We start from the raw sequence: 12,055 nt of genomic DNA, 5'->3' as shown, positions 1-12,055 counted from the left end.
GTTGGGTATTTGCGCCGGCGGGGATCGGAGGGGTGGGTGGGAAACGAAGGGAGGGGGGAAGCATGTAGCTAGCGCTAGGCTAGCTACATGCTAAAAAGAAAAATAAAATTGCAAAAAAACACCCTCCCTGCCATGCGCAGCACATTTTTAGAATGGCAGGGAGGTTAAATTTCTTAACTCATGATTTATCTCTCCTTATCTATCTTAACTCATGACTTATTTCTCTTTATCTATCTTAAAAAGGAACTACAGTGAAAATAATGAAAACAAAGTACTTCATTTTTACAATAAGTATTTATAAAAGATTTAGTCAGTGTTTTCCCATTGAAAAATCTTTCCTCTCCGTGATTTATATTCAGACATTTATCACATGGCGATACCTTTACTGCTGGCAGGTGATGTCTTTGGAAGGAGATGCTGCTTTTTTGGCAGTTGGAAACAGCTGTTATTTCCCACAATGCAACAAGGCTCCCACAGTTTGATGTCAGTACCATGGGTCCTGACATCACACTGTGAGAGGGGTTTCACCACAGTATTAGCTGTACAGAAGCCCCCTGATGATCTGTTTGAGAAAAGGAAAATATTTCTAATGGGAAAGGGGGTATCAGCTACTGATTGGGATGAAGATCAATCCTTCGTTATGGTTTCTCTTTAACTCATGATTTATTTTTCCTTAACTAACTTAAAGGGAACCAGAGGTGAGAGTGATATGGGGTGGTGCCATATTTATTTCCTTTTAAACAATACCAGTTGCCTGGCAGTCCTACTGATCCTGTGTCTCTAATACTTTTAGCCACAGAAGACCATGAACGATACAGCAGATCAGGTACTCTGACTCAGGTTTTACTGGATTAGCCATATATTTGTCCCAGGGGACTCAAACACTACTACTGCCAGAAGATTAACATTGCTGCTAGGCAACTGGCATTGTTTACAAATAAATACATATGGCAGCCTCCATATCCCTCTCACCTCGGGTTCCCTTTAACTTGTGATTAATCTCTCTTTTTCTAACTTAACCTCTTAATCCTATCTGGATGACCATAGCTGCCCAGATAGGAGCCACGCTAGGCTATCTGGATGTATATCCACGTCCAGTGTTGCTGCGGCTGGTGTGCATCGCACTCTTGTTCCCTGCGGCAGTTACAGCTTATCTATTGGTAAAGGGGAACATGTGTCACCCGAGCCAACCAAAGCCCCTGTGAATGAATCAGAATGCCTTGAATCATGAGGAATGTTGATTCATAAAACTGAAACTACAAAGTAAAAAAAAAAAAAAAGATCAAACACTTCCTGGTAACTTCCAGGATAGTGCATATCACCATCTAGTGGTTGAAAAGTAAAATTAAAGTTAAAAAAAAAAGAAAAAAAAAAAGGAATATTTAATAAAACCTTATTAAACCCACACCCTCCCCTGTAGTTACCTAACAAATAAATGTTAAAAAAGTGAGTTTAAAAAACAAAACAAAAACATAGTTACCTTGGGGTCTGAGCTTTTTTTTTAATATGCAAGTAATGAGGGTATATTATTGTTATTTTAGCAAATAAGGGGCTTTTAATTATTGATAGGGTACAAACAGAAAAAAATACACCTTTATTTCCAAATAATATATTGTCGCCATACATTGTACTAGGAACATAATTTAAATGTTGTGATAGCTAGGACAACTTGGCAAATAAAATGTGTGTGTTTTATCTATAGTAGCATTGTTTTTTTTAAAACTATAGGGGATGGAATTGGAGACATTTTTCATCCTTTTCTTCTATATACATGTAATGCTGGGTACAAACCATAAGTTTTTCCTCTCGACACATGGATTCGACAGATCATTTCCGACATGTCCAATATTCCTTGCGATGGATTTCTCATAGAAGTGAATGGAAAAAGATAAGAAAAAATTAGCGGAAGATAAGAGAATTGAGCGCAGAGTTGAGTGGAAAAAACAGTCAGGTGGACAATTGAGCGGAAGATCTTATCGTGTGTACCCAGCATAAAATGCATAGAAAATAGTTACTGAAAACAAGTATCAACCCCACGAAAGCCTAATAAACAAGATATAGATCATTTAGGTGTGATAAGTAGTGATAAAGTTGTTGGTGAATGAATGGGAGGAGCGCTACAGGGAAAAATTCCTTCCATCCTTAAAGTAAAAACAACCCACAAGCTGATGTGGTTAAATAATTTTGACAATACTTTTTCACCTACTTTTTGGTACCTTTGTATTTGCAGAGTGCTAAAAAGTTACTATGAATAATTATTGCCTAGGAGAAAACTCAGGAAAAAACGTTAATTGGATATGTGCATTTATCTATTTACTGTATCTTATGAATTCTCTCTCCATATGTGTTTGTCACATGCATTAGCTCTCCTTACAGTTAAGAGGAAAAATAAGTAAGGTCAGATCATTCATGAGAAAAGCTTTGTAGATCAGCCCCAATTTCACCAAAAATGATCATTCCTGATTGTTTTGGGTGATAGTTTGTCCTTGAACATTGTACAGATATACTTCTAAGCTCCCTTGCCAACAGATTGTTATGTTGTATGAAGGGGGAGGGACGAGGATGAGTGGGAGGTGCTCCACTCCTGAAACTTAAATATACCAGTAGTTGGCAAAAGATTTTTTCACTTGAGATTTTAACTTTATAAATCTATAAAAAGAAAATGTCAGGCACTAATACTTTGTCTGCATCAGACTTTTTTATGGCATTTACCGAACCAGTCTGCATACATCCACGTATTCAGGGTCCGTCTGGTGGCACAGGCAGCAGTGAGCAGGTGGATGCAGGGGGCATCTGGTGGCACAGGCAGAGGTGAGCAGGTGGGTGCAGGGGGCATCCGGTGGCAGAGGCAGTGGTGAGCAGGTGGGTGCAGGGTGCATCTGGTGGCACAGGCAGCAGTGAGCAGGTGAGTGCAGGGTGCATCTGGTGGCACAGGCAGTGGTGAGCAGGTGCGTGCAGGGTGCATCTGGTGGCACAGGCAGCAGTGAGCAGGTGGGTGCAGGGTGCATCTGGTGGCACAGGCAGTGGAGAGCAGGTGGGTGCAGGGTGTATCTGGTGGCACAGGCAGAGGTGAGCAGGTGGGTGTAGGGTGCATCTGGTGGCACAGGCAGCAGTGAGCAGGTGGGTGCAGGGTGCATCTGGTGGCACAGGCAGTGGTGAGCAGGTGGATGCAGGGTGCATCTGGTGGCACAGGCAGTGGTGAGCAGATGGGCGCAGGGTCCATCTAGTGGCACAGGCAGCAGTGAGCAGGTGGGTGCAGGGGGCATCTGGTGGCACAGGCAGTGGTGAGCAGGTGGATGCAGGGGGCATCTGGTGGCACAGGCAGCAGTGAGCAGGTGGGTGCAGGGTGCATTTGGTGGCACAGGCAGCGGTGAGCAGATGAGTGCAGGGGGCATCTGGTGGCACAGGCAGCGGTGAGCAGATGAGTGCAGGGGGCATCTGGTGGCACAGGCAGTGATGAGCAGAGGGGTGCAGGGTGCATCTGGTGACACAGGCAGCAGTGAGCAGGTGGATGCAGGGGGCATCTAGTGGCACAGGCAGTGGTAAGCAGGTGGATGCAGGGTGCATCTGGTGGCACAGGCAGCGGTGAGCAGGTGAGTGCAGGGGGCATCTGGTGGCACAGGCAGCGGTGAGCAGGTGAGTGCAGGGGGCATCTGGTGACACAGGCAGTGGTGAGCAGGGGGGTGCAGGGGGCATCCGGTGGCACAGGCAGTGGTGAGCAGGTGGGTGCTGGGTGCAGGGTGCATCTGGTGGCACAAGCAGCAGTGAGCAGGTGGTGCAGGGTGCATCTGGTGGCACAGGCAGCGGTGAGCAGGTGAGTGCAGGGGGCATCTGGTGGCACAGGCAGTGGTGAGAAGGGGGGTGCAGGGGGGCATCCGGTGGCACAGGCAGTGGTGAGAAGGGGGGTGCAGGGGGCATCTGGTGACACAGGCAACAGTGAGCAGGTGGGTGCATCTGGTGGCACAGGCAGTGGTGAGCAGGTGGGTGCAGGGTGCATCTGGTGACACAGGCAGCAGTGAGCAGGTGGTGCAGGGTGCATCTGGTGGCACAGGTAGTGGTGAGCAGGTGGGTGTAGGGCGCATCTGGTGGCACAGGCAGCGGTGAGCAGGTGAGTGCAGGGGGCATCTGGTGGCACATGCAGTGGTGAGCAGGTGGGTGCAGGGTGCATCTGGTGACACAGGCAGCAGTGAGCAGGTGGTGCAGGGTGCATCTGGTGGCACAGGTAGTGGTGAGCAGGTGGGTGTAGGGCGCATCTGGTGGCACAGGCAGCGGTGAGCAGGTGGGTGCAGGGTGCATCTGGTGGCACAGGAAGCGGTGAGCAGGATGCATCTGGTGGCACAGGCAGCGGTGAGCAGGTGGGTGTAGGGCGCATCTGGTGGCACAGGCAGCAGTGAGCAGGTGGGTGCAGGGTGCATCTGGTGGCAAAGGAAGCGGTGAGCAGGATGCATCTGGTGGCACAGGCAGCGGTGAGCAGGTGGATGCAGGGTGCATCTGGTGGCACAGGCAGCGGTGAGCAGGTGGATGCAGGGTGTATTTGGTGGCACAGGCAGCAAAAGAGCAGGTGGGTGCAGGGGGCATCCGGTGGCACAGGAAGTGGGGAGCAGGTGGGTGCAAGGGGCATCTGGTGGCACAGGTAGCGGTGAGCAGGTGGGTGCAGGGGGCATGTGGTGGCACAGGCAGTGGTGAGCAGGTGGGTGCAAGGTGCATCTAGTGGCACAGGCAGCGGTGAGCAGGTGGGTGCAGGGGGCATCTGGTGGCACAGGCAGTGGTGAGCAGGTGGATGCAGGGTGCATCTGGTGGAACAGGCAGTGGTGAGCAGGTGGGTGCAGGGTGTATCTGGTGGCACAGGCAGCGGTGAGCAGGTGGGTGCAGGGTGCATCTGGTGGCACAGGCAGCGGTGAGCAGGTGGGTGCAGGGTGCATCTGGTGGCACAGGCAGCAGTGAGCAGGTGGGTGCAGGGTGCATTTGGTTGCACAGGCAGCGGTGAGCAGGTGGGTGCAGGGGGCATCTGGTGGCACAGGCAGCAGTGAGCAGGTGGGTGCAGGGTGCATTTGGTTGCACAGGCAGCGGTGAGCAGGTGGGTGCAGGGGGCATCTGGTGGCACAGGCAGTGGTGAGCAGGTGGGTGTAGGGTGCATCTGGTGGCACAGGCAGCAGTGAGCAGGTGGGTGCAGGGTGCATTTGGTTGCACAGGCAGTGGTGAGCAGGTGGGTGCAAGGTGCATTTGGTTGCACAGGCAGCGGTGAGCAGGTGGGTGCAGGGGGCATCTGGTGGCACAGGTAGCAGTGAGCAGGTGGGTGCAGGGTGCATTTGGTTACACAGGCAGCGGTGAGCAGGTGGATGCAGGGGGCATCTGGTGGCACAGGTAGCAGTGAGCAGGTGGGTGCAGGGTGCATTTGGTTGCACAGGCAGCGGTGAGCAGGTGGGTGCAGGGGGCATCTGGTGGCACAGGCAGCAGTGAGCAGGTGGGTGCAGGGTGCATTTGGTTGCACAGGCAGCGGTGAGCAGGTGGGTGCAGGGTGCATTTGGTTGCACAGGCAGCGGTGAGCAGGTGGGTGCAGGGGGCATCTGGTGGCACAGGCAGCAGTGAGCAGGTGGGTGCAGGGTGCATTTGGTTGCACAGGCAGTGGTGAGCAGGTGGGTGCAAGGTGCATTTGGTTGCACAGGCAGTGGTGAGCAGGTGGGTGCAAGGTGCATTTGGTTGCACAGGCAGCGGTGAGCAGGTGGGTGCAGGGGGCATCTGGTGGCACAGGTAGCAGTGAGCAGGTGGGTGCAGGGGGCATCTGGTGGCACAGGTAGCAGTGAGCAGGTGGGTGCAGGGAGCATCTGGTGGCATTGCATTTTATTGCACAGCGTCTGCATTTACTAGTAAACTGTGTCTAGTGATCACTTCTCAGCTCTCTGCTTTTACAGCAGAGAGAGCACATTTTTCATCACAGCTAGGAATGTATAATAATTGTAGCAGACGCAGGAATGTAAACAAAATATAATGTTATCACCTCTTCAGAAGTGGGAGTATGCTTTCCATTGAAGAAAGAGGAGCGGTGTTAAACTGTTTGCATACTGTTCTGCTAAGATTTTTTTTCGTGCTAGTGTTAATGTTGTACATAATCTTTTAGCACAGAGATGCCCACACTCTTAAGGCTTGTGAGCTACTTTAAAAATTAGCAAGTTAAAATGATCTGCAATTGTAGGAGCACAATTCTATATACAGAATGGAAAATGTGGTGCGGTTGGGATCTACCATGAAGTCCTTTGCGAGCTACCAGTAGATTGCGTTTTACTCAATGGGCACCCCTGTTTTAGAGTAAAGAAGAAATGAGGCATTTCATACCACTATTACAAGAAAAAAAAAAACTTTAAAAAAAATTAATAAAGCTTGCAAAAACGTAGATTAATTTTCTCCCGCTGAAAAGCCCCTCCCATCTGTCCACAAACAAGCAGGCTGTATCCTTTCATAGGTCCCTGGCCCTTCTGGCATTTGTGTACTCTGTGTGCCCTTCATTATAGAGATGAGGGGACTAATGGGCCCTAATTATAAGGTCCTCCACCACAGAAGATGTCTTGTCCAACATTGCAGCTTGGATGGAAAATTACACATTCCCAGTAAGATGGACAGGCAAATGACGCAAGTCAGGGATGAGCTGAGAAAGGGCAGCAGTTTTTTTTTTTCCGGTGTGCACCGTTCACCTGACCACTCTGCTGAGAGATTAACCATTTAATGCCAAGTACTGAAGGGTTAGTTCACCTGAACCCACCCACCTTCCCAATCTGCTGAGACGATGGGACGAATCCACAATTTTTTCGAATCCGAATCCGAATCTGAAAAGGTTCTCGAATATCTCGAACCTTTCGAATCCCGAATCTAACGAATCCTGCACATAAGAATTGTGCGATCCGTGGTATAGTTGCCCGCAGTATAGGTAGCCAGGCATAGGTAGCGAGGTAAAGGTGCCTTCAGTATAGCTAGCTAGGTATGGGTGCCTTCAATATTGGTAGCTTTCAGTATAGGTAGCAAGGTATAGGGGCCTTCAGTATAGGTAGCAAGGTATAGGGGCCTTCAGTATAGGTAGCAGGGTATATGGGCCTTCAGTATAGGTAGCAGGGTATATGGGCCTTCAGTATAGGTAGCAGGGTATATGGGCCTTCAGTATAGGTAGCAGGGTATATGGGCCTTCAGTATAGGTAGCAGGGTATATGGGCCTTCAGTATAGGTAGCAGGGTATATGGGCCTTCAGTATAGGTAGCAGCGTATATGTGCCTTCAGTATAGGTAGGTAGCAGGGTATAGAGGCCTTCAGTATCAGTAGCAAGGTACATGTGCCTTCAGTATCGGTAGCAAGGTATATGGGCCTTCAGTATAGGTAGCAGGGTATATGGGCCTTCAGTATAGGTAGGTAGCAGGGTATATGGGCCTTCAGTATAGGTAGGTAGCAGGGTATATGGGCCTTCAGTATAGGTAGGTAGCAAGGTATAGAGGCCTTCAGTATCGGTAGCAAGGTACATGTGCCTTCAGTATCAGTAGCAAGGTATAGTGGCCTTCAGTATAGGTAGCACAGTACATGTGCTTTCAGTATTGGTAGGTAACTAGGTATAGGGGCCTTCAGTATAGGTAGCAGGGTATATGTGCCTTCAGTATAGGTAGCAGGGTATATGTGCCTTTAGTATAGGTAGGTAGCTAGGTATAGGGGCCTTCAGTATAGGTAGTAAGGTACATGTGCCTTCAGTATAGGTAGGTAGGTAAAGGGACCTTCAGTATAGGTAGCAGAGTATAGGGCCTTAAGTATAGGTAGGTGGTAGGTATAGGGGCCTTTAGGTAGGTAGGTAGGTAAAGGGACCTTCAGTATAGGTAGCAGGGTATAGGGACTTAATTATAGGTAGGTATGTAGGTAGGTATAGGGGCCTTTAGGTAGGTAGGTAAAGGGACCTTCAGTATAGGTAGCAGGGTATAGGGCCTTAAGTATAGGTAGGTATGTAGGTAGGCAGGTATAGGTGCCTTTAGGTAGGTAGGTAGGTAGGTATAGGGGGCCTTTAGGTAGGTATAGGGGCCTGTAGGTAGGTGGTTATAGCAGCCTGTAGGTAGGTAGGTATAGCGGCCTGTAGGTAGGTAGGTATAGTGTTCGGTAGGTAGGTAGGTAGAGGTGCCTTTAGGTAGGTAGGTACGTATAGGGGGCCTGTAGGTGGGTGGGTAGGTAGGTATTGAGGCCTGTGGGTAGGTATAGTGGCCTGTAGGTAGGTAGGTATAGGGGGCCTTTAGGTAGGTATAGGGGCCTGTAGGTAGGTTGGTATAGCGGCCTTTAGGTAGGTAGGTAGGTATAGGGGCCTGTAGGTAGGTAGGTATAGGGGCCTTTCGGTAGGTAGGTATAGGGGCCTGTAGGTAGGTAGATGGGTAGGTAGGTAGGTAGGTAGTCTTAGGGCCCCCCCAACATAGGTAGGTACTAGTATTAGTGCCCCCAAGCATAGGTAGGTAGGTAGTCTTAGTGCCCCCCTCCCAGTATAGGTAGTCTTATTGCCCCTCCCCACCGGCATAGGTAGTTCAGTGCCCCCCCAGGTAGTCTTAGTGCCCCCGAGCATAGGTAGGTAGGTAGGCCGCCCGCATGACCGCTCACCCGAACTGCATGTAGGCCAGAACCCACGACCCATTCACCCGCCTGCAAAGATAGTCCAGTGACCCCCCGGCCAGCAGAGGTAGCCCCTAGACATACTGTACCTGTCTGTTGTTTGTTCGTTCGTCCTTCCCATCCCTCCGCCCACGCCTTCAGCTCCAGCGACGTCCACGCCAGGTCTTCTCCGTGAGAGTGACGTCTTGACTGAAGTTGGGCGGGGCAGCGTCTACGTCTTCACGCGGCGAGCAGGAGTGACGCGCGGATGGAACGCGAGGTCGGAGGTGGTCGCGATGACGTCACAAGCGGCGCAGGTAATGTATACAAAAAGCGATGTGTACGGCGAAATGTTGCGGCGGGTCATGCGGATACAAACAAAGCGATGCGTACGGCGAAATGTTGCGGCGGGTCACGCGGATTCGTCGGATTTGAATGCGCGCAAATGGTATAGGGATTTGAATCCACGAATCTCGAATCTTTCTTAAGATTCGAGGGATTCGTGGATTCGCCAGATTCGAGGTCCCATCCCTACTTTAAACACTTCATACCAAGTACTGAAAAATTAAGCTGAGTACACACGTCCGATAACGATCGTTCGAAAACGGACGATATCGATAATCGGAACGATAGTCATGCGTTCTAAAATTCCTAACGATCGTTTTTTTGAAAGATAACGACCTTTATCGTTCAATACGGATTTTTTAAACAGATGATCGTTCAATTGTTGCAGTGTGTACGTTTCTCAATACTAACGTCGTTACGTGTGTACTGCATCGCCCGATTTCTCATTGCGTCACTTCCGTTTGCGCACGCATTTTTTTATTGGTTGTCAGTCGGTACTTTTTATGAAAATCGTTCATGTGTGTACACGATCGTTCGTTTCAAACAATATTGTCTCTCATTTTAATATCGTGCAAACGTCACGAATCATTAGTAACGAACGATCTTTATCGGACGTGTCTACGAACCTTTAGTTCACCTGACCCCACCCACCTCCCCACTCTGCTGAGACATTAACCACTTCATGGCAAGTACTGAAGGGTAATGGTGTGTACACACTTGAAAGATAAATGAAAGATCTTAGACCAATCTTGCCACCTTCCATGTAGTATGAGAGCCATACTCTACACAGTCTATTCTATGGAGCTGAACTCCCCATCAGATGAAAATCTTTGCAAGATGCTGGACACAAAGATGCTGTACACATTCAAAAGATCAGTATCTGCAAAAGATCTGTTCCTGCAGAAGATCCATTCCTGCAAAATGCATTCATAGTCTATGATATCTGCAGATCCTCATACACACCTTGTTTAACAGACATTCATCTGCATATCTGATAATCATCTGCACATCTGAAAATCCATCCTGGTGGATCTGATTGGTATTGCAATATGTCCACCTCAGGGGCGTACCTACAAATCACTGGGCCTCCCCTGCAAAACTTTGGATGGGCCCCCTCCCCCCACCCTTTGCTTTCTGCACAGGTAAACTGAGAACCAATGTTATTCAATTGGCTAGTGCACACTGCAGATAAAAACAGACAGCAGTTAAAGAAAACCTGAACTGAAAATTAAAAGTCAAAATAAGCATACACAAGTTTTACTTACCTTGCATGTAGTCTACTCCTCAGTGTCTTTCTCCTGTCCCGTGTCCTATTTGTTCACTGTGATCAAGGGAATTTTCCGGCCTCCATTTTGAAAATGGCCATTACCCATAACAGCTTTCTTGTCAGCACACAGTTAAACTGTAACATCGCCCACTTGAGCCATAGGAAAACATGGACATTACCTGGTACATCAGTTTTCCTCTCAGCTATAACTGACAGCAACTGATATTTTACTGACAGCAACTGATATATTTCAGATCTGACAAAATATTGTCAGAACTGGAAGGGATTATTGTCAGAAGAAAATGGTGAGCTTCTGAGAGGAACTGATGGCAAGGTAACTATGCAATGTTCATTTGAAGTTACCTCATGTGTTTATTTTAAATATTTTTACTCAGTACAGGTTCTCTTTAAGTACTGCAGGCATTTTCTATATCAATTACATTAGCTTCTGTGATAATACATGCATGTTTTCACACATACAGACACACATGGTGTGCAGAAGACACACACAGAAAAAAGACAGAAGAGAACAGACACTCACTCTATCAATCTCTGATGGAGCAGAACTGGCTCTGCAGACTTCCCCAGCATCGCTACAGTACAAAGCACTTGGGAAGGGGTGGAGAGGTTGGGGGCTGGGAGGTGTACACAAGAGCCTGCTGCACACTGAATAGAAGCCGTCTACAAAACTTTGCATGATTCCTTATTAGTGGCTGAGCAGATGCAGTCATTAGAACAATTGTGCAGAGAGCAGAACGCTTTTTCTCTCAGTGCCCAGACTCCTCGAGCATCACTACAGTACACAGCACTTGGGGTGGGGTAGAGATGATGGGGCTGGGCACTGTACACAAGACCCTGCTGAACACTTAATAGGGACTGTCTACAAATCTGTGTGTACAAAACTTTGTACGATTCCTTATCAGTGGCCTTGACTCAGTCATTAGAGCAATTGTGCAGAGAGAAGAAAGATGTTTTTCTCCGCACCCTTAGTTATCAGTCTCTCAGGATTGGGAAAATAAACTTCTCCCCCCACGGGGCCCCCTGCTGCTTCTTGGCCCATTCCCCCCCCCACACCCCCCCCCCCCCCCCCCCGTGGCTGCATCCCTTGCAAGGTCTATTGTTATGCCCCTGGACCAACCGTTTAATAATTTGATCTATTTCGGGCCGAAATAACTCGAAAGCATCAATCGGACATGCTGGAAAATATTTGAGAATGCTCGAGAAGGTGCACGGCAATAATGACGTTCGATATTTCTACAACCTACATACCTAATGTCCCCCCCAAGTGTAAAATGTCCCCTGTGCAGTGTTCTCACCTGTCTGCTGTCCCAACTCCCAGCCTCCTGGGCCGAGCCTGCCTTTACTGCGAATGCCCACCAGGTGGCACCAACCTGGCGCATGCCACGTAGTACAGACACTTGTAAAGGCGGAGGAAGCTAAAAGCTAAGAATCTTGCTGGCAAATAGGTGAGATTTTAGGGGGGCTTTTTAATACTGGGGGGGCAGCCAGACAGGCGGCAGAGGCACTAGGCTGATTCGGGATAAATTTAATGTGGTCTGCGGTGTATTTGCAGACTACAGTTGCCTCTCTGATCAGATTCGATCAGACCTCTCTTTGATCAATCAGAATCAATCAGAGAATCGGAGAGAGATCTGTCTCATGGTCAAGAGGAGACACAGAACATTTATATTGCACTTTTCTCCTGGCAGACTCAAAGCACCAGAGCTGCAGCCCCTAGGGTGCGCTCAGTAGGCAGTAGCAGTGTTAGGGAGTCTTGCCCAAGGACTCCTTACTGAATTCCCAGGTCACCTGCATCAGAAGCACTATCCAGCCACTGCTGGTCAA

The sequence above is a fragment of the Hyperolius riggenbachi genome, chromosome 8, assembly GCF_040937935.1.
Source record: "Hyperolius riggenbachi isolate aHypRig1 chromosome 8, aHypRig1.pri, whole genome shotgun sequence".
In the NCBI taxonomy this organism is placed as follows: domain Eukaryota; kingdom Metazoa; phylum Chordata; class Amphibia; order Anura; family Hyperoliidae; genus Hyperolius; species Hyperolius riggenbachi.
This window is presented reverse-complemented; position numbering follows the sequence as displayed.